The sequence below is a fragment of the Gorilla gorilla genome, chromosome 10, assembly GCF_029281585.2.
Source record: "Gorilla gorilla gorilla isolate KB3781 chromosome 10, NHGRI_mGorGor1-v2.1_pri, whole genome shotgun sequence".
NCBI classification, from domain to species: Eukaryota; Metazoa; Chordata; class Mammalia; order Primates; family Hominidae; genus Gorilla; species Gorilla gorilla.
In genome coordinates this window covers 108,715,315-108,738,414 of record NC_073234.2, presented here as the reverse complement: position 1 = coordinate 108,738,414, position 23,100 = coordinate 108,715,315, and the positions used below count along the sequence as shown (strand labels likewise).

The following is a 23,100-nucleotide window of genomic DNA, read 5'->3' as shown; positions in this document are numbered from 1 at the left end:
CAGCAAAACTCAGTCTCCTGTAACCCACTAACGAGGCCCTCTTTAATGGTTGATGATCATAAACATCTTATTTTGAGAATTGCCTGCTTTGAGGTGAATGTGTTTTGACTGAGTGCTAGCCTCCACCCTCTTTGTCCATTCTTATTTATCACCTTCCTTTAGTGTCTCCCCATCTCAGGGCCAAATTGACTCTCAGACTAGAGTTTCACCCATTCTCTTTTTTTTTGTTTTTGTTTTGTTTTGTTTTGTCTTTTGAGACAGAGTTTTGCTCTGTTGCCCAGTCTAGAGTGCAGTGGCGCAATCTCAGCTCACTGCAACCTCCGCCTCCCGGGTTCAAGCGATTCTCCTGCCTCAGCCTACTAAGTAGCTGGGATTGCAGGAACGTGCCACCACACCCAGCTAATTTTTGTATTTTTAGTAGAGATGGGTTTTCACCATGTTGGCCAGGCTGGTCTCAAACTCCTGGCCTCCATTGATCTGCCTGCCTCGGCCTTCCAAAGTGCTGGGATTACAGGTGTGAGTCACTGTGGCTTAATCTAAATAAATCATTTTTATCATGCCATTCTCCTGCTCACAAATCTGCCCTGCTTATGGGATGAGCCAAATGTTTCTACCTCAAATTCCTCCATCAAGTTCTGACCTGCCTTTAAGTCTCACCTACTTCCTATAGCTTGACCCTCATTTGAGACAGTCTGAGCTCTTCTCTTCTTCTGGAAACCTAACTTGTCCTGCCCCACTTATTTTAGTGTTGAAAGATTACACTCTGAGGCCAGGCGCAGTGGCTCACACCGGTAATCCCAGCACTTTGGGAGGCCAAGGTGGGCGGATCCCTTGAGCCCAGGAGTTCAAGACCAGCCTGGGCAACATAGTGAGACTTCATCTCTACTAAAAATAAACAATTAGCCGGGTGTAGTGACGCATCCCTGTGGTCCCATCTATTTGGGAGGCTGAGGTGGGAGGATCACTTGAGCTTGAAAGGTTGAAGCTGCAGTGAGCCGAGATTGTGCCACTGCATTCCAGCCTGGGCAACAGAACAAGACGCTGTGTCAAAAAAAAAAAAAAAAAAAAGATTACACTCTGATCTTTGTTTAGCTGTTTGGTATTTCTAATTGTAAGCTGCTGGAAAGCAGCCGTACTCTCATGCTTAGCACATTCCTGGGCACCTGTAGGTGTTCACTACATACACAGTGAATGAATGAATGAATGGCTCTGTCATGATTATGCTTCTAGTGGGTAAGAAAAATAGTTAGCAAGACAAATGAGTAAAATATATAGTAGATGAGGTGGTGATAACTGCTATGAAAAGAATTAAGCATAGGAGGAAAGGGCGTTGCAAATGGAAAAAGGATGGTCAGGAAAGGCTTCCAGGGGAGTAACACTTGGGTGAAGATGTTATATGGTGAATCTGAATTCTGAAAGGCAGAGTTTTAGTTATTAAAAAACAAACAAGCTGGGCACGGTGGCTCACGCCTGTAATCCCAGCACTTTGGGAGGCCGAGGCAGGCAGACCACAAGGTCAGGAGTTTGAGACCAGCCTGGTCAATATGGTGAAACCCCGTCTCTACTAAAAATACAAAAATTAGCCAGGCGTGGTGGCGGACGCCTGTAGTCCCAGCTGCTAAGGAGGCTGAGGCAGGAGAATGGCGTGAACCTGGGAGGCGGAGGTTGCAGTGAGCCGAGATCGCGCCACTGCACTCCAGCCTGGGCGACAGAGCGAGACTCCATCTCAAAAAACAAACAAACAAGCAAACAAGACTTTGCAGTGCATAGCCCTGTAACATGCACATATTGGATGAATGTACTTGCGGTGGCATATGTCATGTTGTTACCAAAGACACACAATTCAAATGATGTTATTTTTGGTACAAGTTATGTTTCAAGGAAGGACAAAGCCACCCACTTACATTCCATCTCACACTGCACACAATATGAAAAAAAAAAACTAATAAAAAAAGAAATAGCTCGTGACACAGAATTTCTTTGGAATAGATATGGCTAGAGAAAGTAGAAAGATATTAAAGACATGCTGAAGTGAGAATTAAATGGAATGCAAGGCCGGGCACTGTGGCTTATGCCTATAATCCTAACACTTTGGGAGGCTGAGGCAGGTGGATCACCTGAGGTCAGGAGTTCAAGACCAACCTGGCCATCATGAAGAAACCTCATTTCTACTAAAAATACAAAATTTAGTTGGGCGTGGTGGTGAGTGCCTGTAGTCCTAGCTACTAGGGAGGCTGAGGCAGGACAGTCGGTTGAACCCGGGAGGCGGAGGTTGCAGTGAGCTGAGATCACGCTATTGTACTCCAGCCTGGGCAACAGAGCAAGACTTCATCTCAAAAAGAAAAATAAATTGATTTAAAAATAAATAAATAAATAAATAAATAAATAAATAAATAAATGGAATGTAACACCAAAAGTTAGATCTCTCCTTTGAGCCTTTGTGGAGGACCAGGGCAGCTGAGCTGGATCTTAATCCAGCTCTGGTCATTCCAGGGATGACCTAAAGCTGCTGGAGAAGGAGGGTTATCCCTGGTCTGAGGGGATAATGGAGTTACAGTCTATATAAGAGGATCACCCCACAGATGGAGAATCTGTGCCTATGGGCTGCCAGGGAGCTTGCAAAGACTTGCTTGGGTTTTCATGTGAAGTATCACTTCAATTCGGGACATTTGTGAACATTGAATGACACCAAGGACCTTAAATAGTTTATTCTTTTTCACCTATTAATTTCATGGCTAAGAATTTAGCCTAAGGATTGGCCGGGCGCAGTGGCTCATGCCTGTAATCCCAGCACTTTGGGAGGCAGAGGTGGGCGGATCACCTGAGGTCAGGAGTTTGAGATCAGCCTGGGCAACACGGTGAAATCCCATCTCTACTAAAAATACAAAATTAGCCGGGCATGGTAGCATATGCCTGTAATCCCAGCTACTCGGGAGGCTGAGACAGGAGAATCACTTGAACCTGGGAGGTGGAGGTTGCTGTGAGCCGAGATTGTGCCATTGCACTCCAGCCTGGGCAACAAGAGTAAATCTCCATCTCACCAAAAAAAAAAAAAAAAAAAAGAATTTAGCCTAAGGGAATCTTCAGAGATACAAAATGTAGGGTTATGTACTGGATGTTCGTTTAGGTCAGCATTATTCTATAGCACTTATGCTTTCATAAAAAATGCTTTAAAAATCTATATAATACATAGAAAAATACACATAATGTGTTGAGTAAGATTTTTAAAAATGAATTTCCTACTGTATGTAAGTTTGACTGTGCAAAAATAAAATTTTCTTCATTTATTCTTTGAACTTTATTGAGCACACAGATATTTCAGACACTGCAGAGGGTGCTGAGTATATGAATTTATGTGTGTGTATGTGTGTGTGTGTGTGTGTGTGTGTGTGCTCATAGAAAAAAAGACAAGAAGGAAATACTCCAGAATATTCACAATAGTTCTCGCTACATGATTGATTTACTGTCATTAAATTTTACCGTCTTATTTTATTTTATTTTATTTTATTTCTTTTTGAGATGAAGTCTCGCTCTGTAGCCCAGGCTGGAGTACAGTGGTGTGATCCCAGCTCACTACAACCTACGAGCCCTGGGTTCAAGCGATTGTCCTACTTCAGCTTCCCGAGTAACTGCGCTTATAGGCGTGTGCCACCACACCTAGCTAATTTTTGTATTTTTAGTAGAGACAGGGTTTTGCCATGTTGGCCAGGCTGGTCTTGAACTCCTGACCTCAGATGATCTGCCCGCCTTGGCCTCCCAAAGTTCTGGGATTACACGTGTGAGCCACCTCGCCTGGCCTTTTACTCTTTATAGCTCCTCTAATTTCTATATTTTCTGCAGGGTGTATATATTTCTTTTACATTAACAAAATGAACATTACTGATAAGGGCACAATTAAATTTGGGGATTCCCAAGGAAATTAGATTCATTAAAGTGCTCTTTCCTGGCTGGGCGCGGTAGCTCACGCCTGTAATCGTAACACTTTGGGATGCCGAGGCGGGCGGATCACTTGAGTTCAGGAGTTCAAAACCAGCCTGGCCAAAATGGTGAAACCCTGTCTCTATTAAAAATACAAAAAATTAGCAGGGCCTGGCGGTGCATGCCTGTAATCCCAGCTACTCGGGAGGCCAAGGCAGGAGAATCGCTTGAACCCAGGAGGTGGAGGTTGCAGTGAGCCAAGATCGCACCAGTGCACTCCAGCCTGGGCAATAGAGCGAGACCCCGTCACCAGAAAAAAAAAAAAAGTACAAAATTGAGGTGTCTGCAGAGGTTGGTTCCTTCTAAGGGCTGTGAGGGAGAATCTCTTCCTTGCTTCCATCCTGGCTTCTGGTATCTTTGGCTTGTAGGTGGCATCCTCCTTCCCTGTGTCCTGACATCATCTTTCCTCTTGTCTATCTCTTTGAGACAGGGTCTCACTCTGTCACCCAGGCTGGAGTGCAATGGCACAATCTTGGCTCACTGCAACCTCTGCTTCCCAGGCTCAAGCTGTCCTTTTACCTCAGCCTCCCGAGTAGCTAGGATTACAGGCATGTGCCACCGTGCCTGGCTAATTTGTGTATTTTTAGTAGAGATGGCGTTTCATCATGTTGGCCAGGCTGGTCTCAAACTCCTGACCTCAAGTGATCCATCAACCTCGGCCTCCCAAAGTGCTGAGATTATAGGCATGAGCCACCATACCTGGCCAGGACCCATTTTAACATTTTAACATGATCACTTGCAAGGACCTATTTCCGAATAAGGTCATAGTCACAGGATTTCCATATCTTTTGGGGAGAAACTAACCCATAACAGAGAGAGAAAGGACAAAGAGGGACAGAGAGAGAGACAGAGAGAGAGAGAGAGAGACAGAGTTGAAAGTAGAGGGGTGGGGACAGCCTGGAGAATTTCTGGAATAACTGGAGCATAGCATAGCATAGCATAGCATAGCATAGCATAGCATAGCATAGCATAGCATAGCATAGCATAGCATAGCAAAGCAAAGCAAAGGGCTTTTTATAGGGCCTCTGCATCCATCCTCAACCAGTGTCGAAGGAGGGCAGGGGAGCTGCTCAGTTTGGACACATGCCAATAATGAAACAAGGGCAATCCCTTTGAAGTAGCTGGAACTTAAGAAACATAATACGTAGCCACCATACTACTTTACTTCTGAAAAACACTGGGATGTCACATTTGGGGCAAATCATCAGATGTAATTTGGTGACTTGGGAAGTATATTGGCTCACAATGGGTCACATGCCACCTCTCTGGTACTGGCTGTGTGTGACCTTGCTTAACCTCTCTGGAGCTCAGTTTCCTCATCTATAAAATGGGGCCAGTGATTTTGAACTCACAGAATGTTTGCAAAGATTACAGAAAATTAGATATGAAAGCATCTGCTCTCAGAAGATACTTAACTAAAGTTAGTTCCCCATTTTACCATTCTGAAAATAAGCTCTCCAGAGAGGGCTTCTGTTTCAGAAAAGAGTTTCTTGTTTTCACTATAATGTTAAAGTAAAATTTCCTTTTAGAAAGATTATGATGATGGATATCTAAATGCCTTATGGTTGGTTAGACTCTCCTACCTTATTCAGGACGTGACGTTAGAGAAAATGGCAAGATGGAAACATAGCTATGGCCATCCCATATCACTCTAATTAGTAGGGTAGCGGGCCAGGAGGATGGAATTACAGGGACCTTCCTGAAGAGATACCATTTTCAGATAGAGCTTTTGAATAATCCAATGTACAGTAGAAAATCTGCCAGATCCATAGACCAGGAACCAGTAAATTAGTAAACTGAAAAAAACTCTGGAAGTGTTTATAATCATAAAGAATGATATGACAGGCCGGGCACAGTGGCTCATGCCTGTAATTGCAGCACTTTGGGAGGCCAGGCTGGAGGATTGCTTCAGTCCAGAAGTTCAAGACCAGCCTGGATAACATGGTGAAACCCCCATCTCTACACACACACACATACAATTAGCTGGGCATGGTGGTGCATGCCTGTAGTCCCAGCTACTTGGGAAGCTGTGGTGGGAGGATCACTTGGGCCCAGGATGTGGAGGTTGCAGTGAGCTGATATTGTGCCACTGCACTCCAGCCTGGGTGACAGAGTGAGACAGAAAAAAAAAAAAAAGATATGGTATGATACCTATAAGCCTTAAATATTTTTATACAGTTCACAGCATATACTATAGATTCATTTGTCTATTTTTGGTTTAGACCTCAAGGCTTTTCCTTTCAAGATGGACCTGCTGATTCAGGTTCTACTCTTTTTTTGCACAAACTATTTTCATAAAATATTATCCACATTTCCCAATTTTTAAAAATTTATTTTATTGTTTATTTTTTTTTTTTTTGAGACTGAGTCTCACTTTATCACCTAGGCTGGAGCTCACTGCAACCTCTGCCTCTCAGGTTCTACGTGACTCTCCCACTTCAGCCTCCCGAGTAGCTAGGATTAAAGGTGTCCACCACCATGCCCAGCTAATTTTTGTATTTTTAGTAGAGATGGGGTTTTGCCATGTTGGCCAGGCCGGTCTTGAACTCCTGACCTCAAGTGATCTGCCCTCCTTGACCTCCCAAAGTGCTGGGATTACAGGCATGAGCCACCGTGCCTGACTTACATTTTCTGGTTTTGAGGGCAGAATCTTAGTAGGCTTTTCTGCCCTAAACTTTTAGAGTTGATTAGCTTGCACCTGTATGACAATATTTTTAATGATTTATTCTACCAACTTTCCCCATAACATTCAACTTAATTTTTACAAAAATAACAACTCTTGTTTTGCATTCCTATTTCAGCACTTATGTAATATTTAATTAAATTGTAAAATGATAATAACAATGGACATCAATGGGAGTGGGCACAATCTCCACTGGAACTGGAAAGCATACAGTTCAGCAGATAGGAACAGAAGCACTCAGACATGCAAATCAAGACCCTTCCCGCGGCATCCCTTCAGTGGATGTCTGGTGACAGGTCAGTGTGTTTTAGAGAGGAAACAGAGACCTATATTAATTGAGTGAGTTGGTTAAGTGAAGAAGGGTTAAAGTGTTTTCATTGCATGATCTGATAATAGAAACCATAATAGTTCAACTGTTGACAGATTTCTATCTATCTTGGGTTAGGCTGTTTTGTGTGTCTGTTTGTTCTGAGATGGAATTTTGCTCCTGTTGCCCAGGCTGGCATGCAATGGCGCCGTCTCAGCTCACTGCAACCTCTGCCTCCCGGGTTCAAGCGATTCTCCTGCCTCAGCCTCCGGAGTAGCTGGGATTACAGGTATGTACCACCACGCCAGGCTAATTTTGCATTTTTAGTAGAGATGGGGTTTCTCTGTGTTGGTCAGGCTGGTCTCGAACTCCCGACCTCAGGTGATCTGCCCGCCTCGGCCTCCCAAACTGCTGGGATTACAAGTGTGAGCCACTGCGCCTGGTTGGTTAGGTTTTGCTCTAAGTAAGGAGCAAACCTAATGGGTCTCCAATAACAGGTTAGAAATATCAGAATAGACTGGATTTGGTGGCTCATGTCTGTAATCCCAGCATTTGGGGAGTCACAGGCAGGAGGATTAAGCCCGGCAGTTCAAGACCAGCCTGGGCTACACAGTGAGATCCCATCTCTACCAAAAAAATTAATTTGCTGGGCGTGGTAGTGCACGTCTGTAGTCCCAGCTACTCAGGAGGCTGAGATGAGAGGATCACCTGAGCCCAGGAGATCGAGGCTGAAATGAGTCATGATCGTGCCACTGCACTCCAGCCTGACTGCAGAGCAAGACCCTGTCTCAAAAACAAAAACAAAAACAAAAACAGAATAGTCTTATTTTACTCTTTAGGGCTCTATCATTTTAAGTATGACTGGGCATCATTTTTATATCTAAGCCTCTTTCATTTTATTCATAATTCACTTGTTTATTCAATGATCTAACAAACATTTATGGAGTGCCTGCTCGTGCTGCATGTTGGGATACAATGGTAAATAAGGTACGGCCCTCGATCTTGGGGAACTTACACTCTAGTGGGGCAACCAGGTTAGTAAGCGGGCAGTTACGAAGCAGCTGATTAGCATGAGGAATAATAAGTCAAGAGAGCAGCATTGCATATTCCGCTCTGAGCCTCCTTTTCCTGTCTTGGAAGCCAGAAGGGAGGTGTGGATTCAGTGATTAATGAACATTTGAGTAGCATCTACAGAGAACTGTGCTTCGTTCTAGACTCTGAGGTTCCAAGGATTAATAATTCACAGCCCTGTACTAATGAAATCCATACAGGTAATTATAGTGCCGTATAGTAAGTGTGGTTTTGGGATAGGTGCAGGGTCTTCGGGGAGCATCCAGGAGGGATGGGGGGAAAGGGAACCTTCCTGCAGGAGGTGAAGTTCCTGTAGGCTGCAAGTGACCTGAGGGAGGGACCTCGCTGTCCTGTGCTGCTGTCCCCCAGTTCCGAGGACACTGCCTTGCACACATGTGTACTCAATCAGCATTCAAACTTGAGTGAATAAACTGCAGGATGATTAGGAGTTAATCAGGGGTTGAGAGGCTCTACTCTGGGCCAGGCCTTGTACTATTATACGTGCTGGGAATACAAAAATGAGTAAGACATGGCCTTTGCCCTGAAAAGGGGATTATAGGAGATTATAATAAAGCCTCAGTTTTGGCTAAATCCAGATAGCATATAATGTTATCAGGCAATGTATATTAATGCACTCACAAACCTGGGCACACTTCTTCAATAAGTGGTGCTCCACCCTGGGCCATTTACTGCCTATGTCAAACATTTGTTAAACCTACTCTCCTGAGTTTATACTATGGAATTTGGAGGTTAAAGAAGTAGACAACTGAGCATCACAAGTTCCAGCCCTGGTATAAAAGGCATCATTCAAATGGTCTTGTTTTTTTCTTGAAACAGCGTCTTGCTCTGTTGCCTAGGCTGGAGTGCTGTGGTGCGATGACAGGTAGAGCCTATGATCCCATCTTGATCTCACTATGTTGCTCAGGCTGGTCTTCAAACTCATCTCGGCCTCCCGAGTAACTGGGACTACAGGCGTACGCCACTATGCCCAGCTAATTTGTTTTTATTTTTTGTAGAGCTGGAATCTCCCTACATTGCTCAGGCTGGTCTCCAGCTCCTAGACTCAAGTGATCCTTCTGCCTTGGCCTCCCAAAATGCTGGGAGAACAGGCGTGAGGCACTGTGCCCAGCCCAGATGGTCTTAAACTATGGTTGTGTCATGATACTCAACCCTAGAATGTGGATAACACAGCTGGTTGCCAGCTGTTAGATGTAATTAGTAGCTTTTTCTGAGGATCCCCCAAATGCATTTTCTTTTTCTTTTTCTTTTTTTTTTTTTTTTTGAGATACAGTCTCACCCCATCGCCAGGCTGGAGTGCAATGGCGCAATCTCGGCTCACTGCAACCTCCGCCTCCTGGGTTCAAGCGATTCTCCTGCCTCAGCCTCCCGAGTATCTGGGATTACAGGCGCGCGCCTCTACGCCCAGCTAATTTTTGTATTTTTAGTAGAGACGGGGTTTCACCATGTTGGCCAGGCTGGTCTCGAACTCCTGACCTCGTGATCCACCCACCTCGGCCTCCCAAAGTGCTGGGATTACAGGCGTGAGCTACCGTGCCCGGCCCAGATCCCCCAAATGCAGTTTCAAATATCCACTACCCCTTTAGACATTCCCCTGCACATTCCTAGCCTCCAGCCATGATGGAAGTGGGGAGTGGCACTTCTCACAGCGACATCAAATATGATCAGATCTGGGAGTTGCTGGCTGATGGCTTGCTCCAGGTGACCAGAAATTCTAAGATGGTCTTTAGCAACAAATGAGTTTGAATGAGGTCCCTCAGTTTATTACAGTTGCTCTTATGTCTCCTCAAACTCTCAATTCTTGAACTACCAAAGGCAGCTGAAGTTGGTCAAGGGGCCAGTTGAGCAGAAGACACCAGTCAAGGCAGGTGGCATGGATATGCGACTTATGTCTATTTAGTGTAATTAAGTGCCACAGTCAGCAAGGCAGGAAACCCTGCATTTATGTAACTTTACCTCAATATTATGAAGAGAGAAATTGAGGTAGAAGGAAGTACAGGATCTCACTTTAGGATGCACAGCAAGTTAGAGGCAGGAATACTCCATTCCTTAGTAATCCACAAGTCAGGGGTGAGTCTTTCCCAGAAAGAGGAAGCCCATCCCCTTTTCTAAGTTGGACACCTTCACATGTTCACTATTCCTTCTCAAGAAAGTTGCTCAGTTTTCCTCCCCAGAGAGCTATACCCCAAATAACAATCATTCCAGTTTCTCATTGCCTCATGTACTCTTGAGAAGCCACATACCAGACCCAAGCAGAAATACGGCTTTAATATCTCACTCATGTCCCCCCCGCCCCATGCCCCCAGCCCTGCCTAGCTGGAGGGTCACATTCCATTTTATAAATAGCATCAAAGAGAAGTCACTTTGTGGGTAGAGAGCAGTAGTGGAAGCAGAAGTCGGGGACCTCCAAGCAATGACTAATGCAGCAGACAGGCTTCTCTTTGTCCATTGTTTAAAGATAATGAATAGATCTCCAGCCCCCTCTTACTACCTCTAGAGAAAGAAGATTGAAGCAGCTGCCAGAGAGAGTTCCTTTCAAAAAGTTCCTGACTCTGTCTTGTGCTGCTGCCTTTTGCACTTTCTTTCCTTCTTTCTTTCTTTCTTTTTTTTTTTTTTTCTTTAGACAGGGTCTCTCTCTGTCTCCCAGGCTGGAGGGCAGTGGCGCCAGCATGGCTCACTGAAGCCTCGACCTCCTGAGCTCAAGTGATCCTCTTGCCTCAGTATCCTGAGTAGCTGTGATTATGGGCATGTGCCATCATGTCCAGCTAATTTTTTGTATTTTTGGTAGAGATGGGGTTTCATCATGTTGCCTAGACTGGTCTCAAACTCCTGAGCTCAAGTGATCCACCCACTCAACTTCCCAAAGTGCTGGGACTACAGGCACGAGCCACTGCGCCTTGCCTGACTTTTGCACTTTCACCCACAAGTCATTAAGCCCAGTTACGAATTTTTAGCAAATTGCAACTCCTTACAAATCAGATGCGTTGGCTCTGGTGAGTGTTCTAAGAAATGTCTCAATGCCTGGTGCACTAGAGGACCTCAGATCTAATGCTGGCTCAGATATCAGATAGCCATGTGCAACTGTTGGCTTTATGATCTAGGCTTTGGTTTCCCTGTTTGGGAGATGAGTTTGTTGGGCCTAGATGAGGTCACCAAATGGAGGTCTCCGGGCCGTATACTGCCTGAAATCATGTATTTTATCCATATGGTGTTACGGCGGTTTTTTTGTTTGTTTGTTTTTTGTTGTTGTTTGAGACAGGGTCTTGCTCTGTAACCCAGGCTGGAGTGCAGTAGCACGATCTCTGCTCACTGCAAACTCTGCCTCCTGGGCTCAAGTGATCCTCCCACCTCAGCCTCCTGAGTAGCTGGGACTACAGGCGCATGCCACTAAATTGGCTAATTTTTGTATTTTTTTGTAGAGATGAGGTTTTCCCATGTCACTCAGGCTGGTCTCAAACTCCTGAACTCAAACGATCTGCCCACTTCAGCCTCCCGAAGTGCTAGGATTACAGGTGTGAGCCACTGCACCTGGCCATTTTTTGTTTGTTTTTGTTTTTATAAAATTTAAACTAGTGTTCGTCATTTAAAAACGGACTCAACAATAGTAAAACAATCTAATTTAAAAAATGGCCAACAAGCACATCAAAATATGCTTGACATCACTAATCATTAGAGAAATAGAAATCAAAACCACAATGAGATACTACTGCCTCATACCCACTAGGATGGGTATTATCAAAAGTACAAAAAACAACAAATGCTGGTGAGGATGTGGAAAAATTGGAATGCTGTGTACTGTTAGTATTAATGTGAAATGGTGCAGCTGCTATGGAAAACAGTATGGTGGTTCCTAAAAAAAAGTAAAAATAGAATCACCACATGATCCAACAATTCCACTTCTGGATATACGCCCAAAAGAATTGAAAGCAGGAACTCAAAAGATATATTATTTGTATACTTCGCCAGGCATGGTGGCTCACTTCTGCAATCCTAGCACTTTGGGAGGCTGAGGTGAGTGGATCACCTGAGGTTGGGAGTTTGAGACCAGCCTGACCAACATGGAGAAACCCCGTCTCTACTAAAAATACAAAATTAGCTAGGTGTGGTGGCGCATGCCTATAATCCCAGCTACTTGGGAGACTGAGGCAGGAGAATCGCTTGAACCCGGGAGGCGGAGGTTGCTGTGAGCCAAGATCGTGCCATTGCACTCCATCTTGGGCAATAAGAGTGAAACTCTGTCTCAAAATAAAAAAAAAAGATACATTATTTGTATACTCATGCTGGTAGCAGCATCATTCACACAGCCAAAGGTAGAAGCAACCAAGAGTCTATTGATGGATGAATGGAAAAAAATGTGGACTATATATACAATAAAATATTATTCAGCCTTAAAAAGATGGAGGCTGGGCATGGTGGCTCATGCCTGTAACTCCAGCACTTTGGGAGGCTGAGGCAGGTGGATCAATTGAGGTCAGGAGTTGGAGACCAACCTAGGCAACATGGCAAAATACCGTCTCTACCAAAAATATGAAAATTAGCCAGGAGTGATGGAGCATACCTATGGTCCCAGCTACTTGGGAGGCTGAGGTGGGAGGATTGTCAAAACCCCAGAAGTTGAGGCTGCAGTGAGTTGAGATTGTGCCGGCGCACTCCAGCCTGGGTGACAGAGTGAGACCCTGTCTCAAAAAAAAAAAAAAAAAAAAGGAAATTCAGACACATGCTACAACATGAATGAGTCTTGAGGACATTACATAGAGTGAAATAAGCCAGTCATAAAAAGACAAATTCTGTATGATTCCACTTCCTTTCTTCTGGAGTGCTGTGATAAGATTATGGCTCACTGCAGCAGCTTTGATATCCTGGCCTCAAGTCATCCTCCTGCCTTAGCCTCCAAAGCAGTTAGGACTATAGGCACGTGACACTACACCCAATTTTAATTTATTATTAATGTATTTTTTTTTAGAGATGGGGTCTGCTGTGTTGCCCAAGCTGGTTTCAAACCCCTCGGCTCAAGTGGTCCTCCCACCTCGGCCTCCCAAACTGCTAGGATTACAGGCATGAGCCATTGTGCCTGACCTGATTTATTTTTTATGAGGTACCTAGAATAGTTAAAATCAGAAACAGAAAATGGAATGGTGGATGCCAGGGATGGTGGGGAAGAGGGGGAATTATTGTTGCACAGCAATGTGATTGTATTTCACACTTCTCAGCTGGACACATAAAAATCGTTAGATGGTAAGTTTTTATGTTATGTATATTTTACCACAATTAAAATAAAGAGTGGTAACTCATGAAAACCTGAATAGTCGACTTAAAAAATATATTAAAACAAATCTGGCATATTGGGCCACATGTACCAGTTGGCAACAGCCCACTTGAGCTGAGTATCTGCCCTCTCTAAATGGCTCTATTCTTTGCTCTTCTCCCCAGTCCCCACCTGCCAGTCTTCTTTCTATCAAATAACCTGTGCAGCTACTATAGGCCTTTGAGTTTGCAGCCCCTGGATTCGACTCTCTATGGTTCCTTCTAGCATTCATAGCTATGATTCTGTGACTTCCTGGAACTTTAGTGACTGTGACACTATAAATAAATAAGTGAAGTGAAGACATAGATGTTCTTGAAGGATGTCTAGTTCTCAGTAGGCAGAGACTGGGGGAAGGTTTATTCCAGGCTTGCAGTGGCTCAAGCCTGTAATCCCAGCACTTTGGGAGGCTGAGGTGGGCGGATCCCTTGAGGCCAGGAGTTGGAGACTAGCCCGGCCAACATGGCGAAACCCCATCTCTACTAAAAACACAAAAATTAGCCAGACATGGTGGTGTGCACCTGTGGTCCCAGCTATTTGGGAGGCTGAGGCAGGAGAATCGCTTGAACCTGGGAGGCGGAGGTTGCAGTGAGCCGAAATAGTGCCATTGCACTCCAGCCTGGGAGACAGAGCGAGACTCCCATCTCAAAAAAAAAAAAAAAAAAGATTTATTCCAGGCTCAAGGAAGAACACAGCCAGGCAACAAGGCAGCAAGATTCATGGAGACACAGACATTTTCTGGTTCTGCTATGTCTTCCAGTAACCCTGAATATTGTGCTAGTATGTAAGAATAAAGAGGGTCATTCCTCGGACAGCCACTCAGTATTTCTGCCACCCTCACAATGCCTGGGGACCTTCCTAAGAAAGGGCTACCACAGACTTAGGGAGATTCACTCTGAAAAATTTTTTTTTTTTGTAAAAGTTGTTTGGGATTGGGGTGGAATTGTGTGCAGGATGTCAGAATGGAAACTTCTGCACATTACTTGCATCAACTCATGAACTGTACTTTATATACCTGAAGTTAGGTCTTTGGACTGTATTGATCAAATTTATGGGCTGAGTATGGTGGCTCATGCCTGTAATCCCAGCAATTTGGGAGGCCAAGGCAGGTGGATCACTTGAGCCCAGGAGTTGAAAACCAGTCTGGGCAACAAGGTGAAACCCTATCTCTCCAAAAAATACAAAAATTAGTCAGGTGTGGTGGCTCACACTGTAGTCCCAGCTACTCGGGAGGCTGAGATGGTAGAATCGCTTGAGCAGAGGAGGTCGAGGTTGCAGTGAGCTGTGATGGCACCACTATACTCCAGCCTGGGCAACAGTGCTAGGCTCCGTTTAAAAAAAAAAATTACGAGAACTACTTTATGAATTCATGAGAAGTCATATACAAATAGATATGTTACAATTTGCCAAAATATCTGGTGATCTTAACCTGGAGGGACTGTTTTAAAAGGCTAGGACTCAGGCCGGGCACGGTGGTTCATGCCTGTAATCCCAGCACTTTGGGAGGCCCAGGCAGGCGGCTCGCCTGAGGTCAGGAGTTCGAGATGAGCTTGGCCAACATGGTAAAACCCTGTCTCTACTAAAAATACAAAAATTAGCCAGGTGTGGTGGCAGGTGCCTGTAATCCCAGCTACTTGGGAAGTTGAGGAAGGAGAATTGCTTGAACCTGGGAGGCAGAGGTTGCAGTGAGCTGAGACTGTGCCCTTGCACTCCAGCCTGGGCAGCAAGAGCGAAACTCCATCTTGAAAATAAATGAATGAATTAATTAAATAAGCTGGGATATAAACACAGGCTTGCTGCTAGTTTCTATGCTATCTGTTGCGTCTGAAAATAAATTAGAAACAAAAAAAAACCTAGAAAATGATAATCCTTGACAATGATACTAGAGTTAAGAAGTGAGTTGTTTTGGATCTGTACATTCTTCCAGTGTTTATTGAGCACCTATTATAGTGTACCAGGCACTGTCGTAGGTGCTGGGGAAACAGGTGCACAAGGCAGATGAAGCACCTGCCCTCAGCATGCTCATGTCCTAGTAGATCCACTTCTCTGATTCTAAAGATACTGATCTTCTATTTCAGTGTGTCTCAAACTGTATTAAAGGGTCAGTCTTAAAAATTCAATTAGTCTAAAAATCAATGGCTAGAAAGATGAAATTTAAAAAATCCCAAAGACATACAAAATAGAAACTTCACTTTTCCCTTTCTTTTTCTTTCTTTTTTCTCTTTTCTTTCTTTCCTTCTTTCTTTATTTCTTTCTTTCTCTTTCTTTTTTTCTCTCTCCCTTCCTTCCTTCCTTTCTCTCTCTCTCTTTCTTTCTTTCTTTCTTTCTGTCTGTCTTTCTGTCTGTCTGTCTTTCTTTTTCTACAGGGTATTGCTCTCTCACCCAGGCTGGAGTGCAATGGCATGATCTCAGCTCATTGCAACCTCTGCCTCCCAGGCTCAAGCCAGGCTCTCTCACTTCAGCCTCCTGAGTAGCTGGGACTACAGGTACATGCCATCATACCTGGTTCATTTTTTGTATTTTTGGTAGAGACTATGTTATCCAGGCTGGTCTCGAAATCCTGAGCTCAAGAGATCCTCCCGTCTCAGCCTCCCAAAGTGCAGGGATTATAAGCGTGAGCCACCATGCCTGGCCTAAACCTCATTTTTCAAGTATTATATTCAAATAGACATAAAATTACTTTGTCAATTTTCTATAACTTTCTAAGGCTTACTTTCAATTTTTGTATTTATCTCATTATGATCCTAACAGTTCAACTGGCAACAGCCTGAGAGCCATACTTTGGGTAGCTTCCATTTGCTCTTTCTGCCAACTATTTGGACAGTTAGTGCCCATCATACCATATGATCTGAAAGATAAAGATGAATTGGTTCAGCCGTATGATAGACCCTTTTCTGTAAAGAACCAGCTAGTAAATATTTTAGGCTCTGTGGCTCAAATGATTTCTATCACAACTACTTAACTCTGTCATTGCAGTGAGAAAGCAGTAATAGATGGTACTTAGATGAGTAGGTGTGGCTGAGTGTGGTGATGTTCCAATATAACCTTATTTATAGTTAGTGAATTTGAATTTTACATAATTTTCATGAATTACAGAAATATTATGCCTCTTTTGAGTTTTTCAACCATCTATCAATATTTTAAAAATTCTTTTTTTTTTTTTTTTTGTGACAGAGTCTTGCTCTATCACCCAGGCTGGAGTGCAGTGACGCAATCTCCGCTCACTGCAACCTCCGACCCCCAGGTTCAAGCAATTTTCCTGCCTCAGCCCCCCGAGTAGCTGGGATTACAGGTGTGTGCCACCACGCCCAGCTAATTTTTGTATTTTTAGTAGAGATGGGGTTTTGCCATGTTGGCCAGGCTGGTCTTGAACTCCTGGCCTCAAGCGATCCACCTGCCTTGGCCTCCCAAGGTGCTGGGATTACAGGCGTGAGCCAACATGTCCGGCCATTTTCACTATATCTTTTCTATGTTTAGATATGTTTAGATACACAAATACTTACCATTGTGTTACAATAGCCTAGGTATGCAGTAGACTATTCCTTCTAGGTTTGTATAAATGCACCTATGAGGTTCACACAACAACAAAAACCACCCGGCGACACATTTCTCTGAAGGTATCCCTGTTGTTAAGTAACACATGACTGAATGTGCAATGCCCAGAATAGGTGAGTCCATAGAGAGTAGATTGGTAGTTGCCAGAGGCCAGGAGACATGGAAGGAGAAATGGGAAGTATGTTTTAAGAGTGATGAAAATGTTCTGGAATTTGGCCAGGTGCAGTGGCTCACGCCTGTAATCCCAGCACTTTGGGAGTCCAAGGAGGGTGGATCACTTGAGGTCAGGAGTTCAAGACCAGCCTGGCCAATATGGTGAAACCCCATCTCTACTAAAAATACAAAAATTAGCCAAGAGTGCTGGTGCGTGCCTGTAATCTCAGCTACTCCAGAGGCTGAGGCAGAAGAATCGCTTGAACCCAGCAGGTGAAGGTTGCAGTGAGCCGAGATCACGCCATTGCATTCCAACCTGGGCAACAGAGCGAGACTCTGTCCCCCAAAAAAAAAGAAAAAAAGAAAAAAGAAAATATTCTGGAAATTGATAGTGGTGATAGGGGCATAAACCTTTGTATATACTTAAAATCAGTTAGCTGTACACTTTAAAAGGATAAACTTTATGGTTAGGGAATTATGTCTCAATACAACTATTATTTTTAAAAAATGACCAAAGAATAAAATTTTGCCTGTAAAATCTGACCTGAAAAATTTGATAAATTTTTCCATATAATATAAATACTAACTACAGCAGAAAGATTATAAAAGGCCACAATTGATCAAATTATAGTTGGGCAAAACATTCATTGATGAATCATATCTTTGTCATGAAATGTATGTTCATAAAAATTGATTCAGTGACAGTTACTGCAGCTGAATAAAACCTAAAATGGAAAAAGCTGAAAATGGTTTCATTGTTCTCCATAGAAAATGGACTAAAAATTTAAATTGGCTTAATGGCATTCACACCAAAAATTATTTCTTAACCCAAATTAATTAGTAATGGTGTTATTTTACTTAAAATATTTGTATTATAGATGTTGAGTCAAAACATTGTTAGCCAAAGTGGCAGATAAAACACATCATGGCTGGGCTCACTTCTGTAATCCCAGCATTTTGGGAGGCAGAGGCAGGAGGATCGCTTGAGTTTAGGAGTTTGAGATTGGCCTGGGCAATATAGTGAGACCTCATCGCTACAAAAAATTTAAAAAGTAGCTGAGCATGGTGGCACATACCTGTAGTCCCAGCTACTCAAGAGGCTTGAGGCAAGAGGATCCCCTGAGCTGGGGAGGCAGAGGTTGCAGTGAGCTGAAATCATGCCACTGCACTCCAGCCTGGGCAACAGACTGAGACCCTATTTCAACAAAACAAAACAAAACAAAAAACAAAAACCCAAACAAACAAACAAAATGCATCATGCACTAGGATTGTAAAATTGCTCTAACATTTAAAAATCATTTGTTGTATTAGTTTGCCAGGCTGCCACAACAATATACCACAGGCTGCTATAACAATATCCCAGAGACTCGTCAGCTTGAACAACATAAATTTATTTTCTGATGGTTGTGGAGGCTGGAATGGAAGGTCAAGGTGTCCGTAGGCCTGGTTTCCGCTGAGGCCTCTCTCCTTGGCTTGCCACCATCTGGCTGTGTCCTCACATGGTCTTCCCTTTGTGTCCAGTTTGGGTCCTGATCTCTTCTTATAAGGACAGCAGTAAGGTTGGATTATGACCCACCCTGAAGGATGTCATTTTAACTTGATCAACTGTTTAAAGGCCGTATCTCCAAACAATGTCACACTCTGAAGTACTGGGGGTTAGGACTTCAACATATGGATTTTGGGTGACACAATTTAGCCTGTAACATTTGTTTGGTATTGCCGAATTGGAAACCTCAGAATGCATCTAATGTAGTTCCTACCTTCTCTCTTTCAGAAAGAAGAATAAATGGGACATTACACAAGGCATGTTTCTCTGATTTTCCACTTTCTATCCTTAGGACAGAAGAAAGATCTGTATTCAAGATGGAAACAAGTTCCTTCCATATTTGTTATCATGAAGGATGTCTTGTGCTGTGATTGAGAGGCTGCTCATTAAGAATCATGAAAAGCTCGTTTGCATGGTTTAGCAATGATGCAGAATTACTTATAAAAAATATAAAAAATATGAAGAAAATAGATAGCATGTTTATAAACCCAAAGCTGGACCACACCCAGACATTGTTTTTAATAGTGCATCATGATTAAGTTCATCTTAGAGCAGTGTCAAGAGTCTTGCTTTAGAAACTTTAAATATCTCTGAAAGTTAAAAAAAAAAAAAAAAAAAAAAAGCCGGGCGCGGTGGCTCACGCCTGTAATCCCAGTACTTTGGGAGGCCGAGGCAGGTGGATCACAAGGTCAGGAGATTGAGACCATCCTGGGCTAACACGGTGAAACCCCGTCTTTACTAAAATACAAAAAATTAGCTGGGTGTGGTGGCAGGCACCTGTTGTAGTCCCAGCTACTCGGGAGGCTGAGGCAGGAGAATGGCGTGAACCCGGGAGGCGGAGCTTGCAGTGAGCCGAGATAGCGCCACTGCACTCCAGCCTGGGCGACAGAGCGAGACTCCATCTCAAAAACAAACAAACAAACAAACAAACAAACAAAAAATATCTCCGAAAGTTACCCAGGTACCATTTGATAACTAGTATTTGGGCTGAGAGCTAGGAAAGTGAGAAAGGAAAACTTCAGAGGTCATTCGTGCTTGGTCCTTAGAGCCTCTTAGTTTAGCTAGAGAAGTCTAGGGGCCTTCTTAATTTGTTGGGAGAGAAGATGTCACAGGGACATCAATTTTTGATGAAATCCTATAGATTCTTTTTTTTTTTGAGACGGAGTTTTGCTCTTGTTGCCCAGGCTGGAGTGCAGTGGCAGGATCTCAGCTCACTGCAACCTCCACCTTCCGAGTTGAGGCGATTCTCCTGCCTCAGCCTCCCAGGTAGCTGGGATTACAGGCGCACGCCACCGCACCCAGTTAATTTTTTGTATTTTTAGTAGAGACAGGGTTTCATCATGTAGGCTAGGCTGGTCTTGAACTCCTGACCTCAGGTCATCCACCCGCCTTGGCCTCCCAAAGTGCAGGGATTACAGGCGTGAGCCACTGAGTCTGGCCAAAATCTTAGAGATTCTTTTGAGACTCTCTTAAAAGTGTCCCATTGGCCGGACGTGGTGGCTCATGCCTGTAATCTCAGCACTTTGGGGGGCCAAGGTGGGCGGATCACCTGAGGTCAGGAGTTCGAGACTGGCCTGACCAACATGCAGAAACCCCGCCTCTACTAAAAATACAAAATTAGCTAGGCATGGTGGCACATGCCTATAATCCCAGCTACTAGGGAGGCTGAGGCAGGAGAATCGCTTGAACCTGGGAGGTAGAGGTTGCAGTGAGCCGAGATCGTGCCATTGCATTCCAGCCTGGGCAACGAGAGTGAAACTCCGTCTCAAAAAAAAAAGTGTCCCATTGTCCGGGTGCAGTGGCTCATGCCTGTAATCCCAGCACTTTGGGAGGCTGAGGCAGGTGGATCACGAAGTCAGGCGTTTGAGACCAGCCTGACCAACATGATAAAATCCTATCTTTACTAAAAATACAAAAATTAGCCAGGCGTGGTGGTGGGCCCCTGTAATCCCAACTACTCGGGAGGCTGAGGCAGGAGAATCGCTTGAACCTGGGAGGTGGAGGTTGCAGTGAGCCGAGATCGTGCCACTGCACTCCAGCCTGGGTGACAGAGTGAGACTCTGTCTCAAAAATAAATAAGTAAATAAATAAAGTAATTAATTAAAGGGAGGAATTTGTTCTAGTTAGTTTATGACACATGCTCGGAATTATGTTCTCTTGAGTGTTACTATACCACACACACTTGGAGGAAAGTTCCCGAGACACTTATGAATAGGTGAGTCACGGAGTGAGGTGTAAGTCCAGATGGCTGTCAGGAACTGCCTCTTGGTCAGTGGCTGTATAGGAGCTGGGATAGTCATGAGCAGGACCATTCATTCACTGCCAAAGAAGGCTTAAGGGAGCCAGGCCATCTTTTGTGCCCCATAAACCAAGGGGCAAAGGTTCCAAATGAACCTCAGCGTTTGTAGTCTCTTAGCGGGAAGTGGGGTTGATGGCTTCTTTGTACTCTAATTTTTTTTTTTTTTGAGATGGAGTCTTGCTCTGTCATCCAGACTGTAGTGTAGTGGCATGATCACGGCTCACTGCAGCCTCAAACCCCCAGCATCAAGTGATCCTCCTACCTCAGCCTTCCGAATAGCTGGGACCAGAGGCACACGCCATGATGTCCAGCTAATTTTTAAATTTTTTTGTAGAGAGGGGTCTCCCTATGTTGCCCAGGCTGGTCTCGAATTCCTAGCCTCAAGTGATCCTCGGGCCTCAGCTTCCCAAATTGCTGGGATTACAGGTGTGGGTCACTGCACCCAGCCTGTACTCTAACTTTATTTCTTTCCTGGGATGCTAACAATAATTCCCTGGTCTAGTAGTAGTTGTAAGGACTAGGCATGTATAATAGTGTCCTAAAAATATAAAAATGCATTTACTTGGTCATTACTTTGACAAGTATTTACTGATGGTGTACTATGAATGGGAATAGGCTGGGCAGGGTGACCCACACCTGTAATCCCAGAGTTCTTTGAGGCCAAGGCAGGAGGACCGCTTGAGACCAGGAGTTTGAGACCAGTCTGAGGAACACAGTGAGACTTTGTCTCTACACAAAAATAAAAAAATTAGCCGAGTGTGGTGGTACGCACCTGTAGTTCTAGCTACTTAGGTGGCTAAGGCAGGAAGATCCCTTGAGCATGGGAGTTCAAGGCTGCAGCGAGTTATGATTATGCCACTGTACTCCAGCCTGGGTGACAGAGCGAGGTCTTGCCTCTTAAAAAAGAGAGAGAGAAAAAAAGGGATAAAAATATGGCTGGCACATAGTTCCTATCCATGTCAGGTGGGACGGATATGCCTAGTATTAATTACAGCAATGTAGGAATGCTAAAATAGGATGCTGCAGAACCTACAGAAGAAAAACCCCTAATCTTGGCCAGGCACAGCGGCTCACGCCTGTAATCCCAGCACTTTGGGAGGCTGAGGTGGGTGGATCACGAGGTCAGGAGTTTGAGACCAGTCTGGCTAACATGGTGAAACCCCGTCTGTACTAAAAATACAAAAATTAGCCGGGCGTGGTGGCGGGCGCCTGTAATCCCAGCTATTCGGGAGGCTGAGGCAGGAGAACAGTGTGAACCCAGGAGGCGGAGGTTGCAGTGAGCTAAGATCATGCCACTGCACTCCAGCCTGGGCAGTAGAGCAAGACTGTCTTGGAAAAAAAAAAAAAATTAAGAAAAACCCCTAATCTTGCTTATAGAAATCAGATGGAATCTTGCTCTGTTGTCCGGGCTGGAGAGCAGTGGCATGATCTGGGCTCACTGCAACCTCCACCTCCCAGGTTCAAGTGATTCTCCTGCATCAGCCTCTAGAGTAGCTGTGACTGCAGGCATGCACCACCATGCCTGGCTAATTTTGTATTTTTAGTAGAGTTGGGGTTTCACAATATTGGCCAGGCTGCTCTCAAACTCTCGACCTCAGGTGATCCACCTGCCTCGGCCTCCCAAAATGCTGGGATTACAGGCGTGAGCCACCATGCCTGGCCCAAGCTGAGTCTTAAAGGACGAATAAAAGAGACCACACAGGGCTGGGCAAAGAAATTCTAGGCAGAGGAAATTGTAAGCACAAAGGAGTGGAGACTACCAGCAGCATGTGGCTTTGGGGAAACCATAAATGGCTGTTTTCTTGAACTCAGGCTGTTTGGGAGGCATGAAGTAAGACGAGGATGAAAGAGTAGGCAAATCGTGAAGGGTGTGTATGTATATTATGGTGAGTGTTCAAGCAGTCACAGGGAGGTTATGGGGATTGGAAAGGAATGTTTAAAAATAGCTGGAGGTTTAAAAATAAAGGGTGGGATTTAGTAAGAAATGTTAAGGGGCTGAATAAGGCAGTGTGGTAAGCAAGGAGCAAAAACGACAGATTTGAGAGTTACTTGAGAGGTACAGTTGATAGCACTTCACTGGTTAGATTGACTGGGGGTCATGAGAGAAAGGGTTGTGTCAAGGATGCTACCCTAGTTTCTGGTGAGGCCTCTTGGTTGTGCTGTGACTCATGTCTCACAGACCTTATAA

At 44.3% G+C, this 23,100-nt stretch overlaps 1 long non-coding RNA gene across 1 annotated transcript in view; it reads left to right on the top strand.

Moving 5' to 3' along the window:
• The window catches only part of LOC129525749 (uncharacterized), a 60,780-nt gene extending 41,664 nt beyond the window's left edge, over positions 1-19,116 (top strand). Inside the window, exons 2-3 of the long non-coding RNA XR_008670212.2 lie at positions 7,160-7,257; positions 18,842-19,116. This is a non-coding gene — a long non-coding RNA (uncharacterized lncRNA). The remainder of the gene's footprint in view (positions 1-7,159; positions 7,258-18,841) is intronic.
• The last annotated feature ends 3,984 nt before the right edge of the window (positions 19,117-23,100 follow it).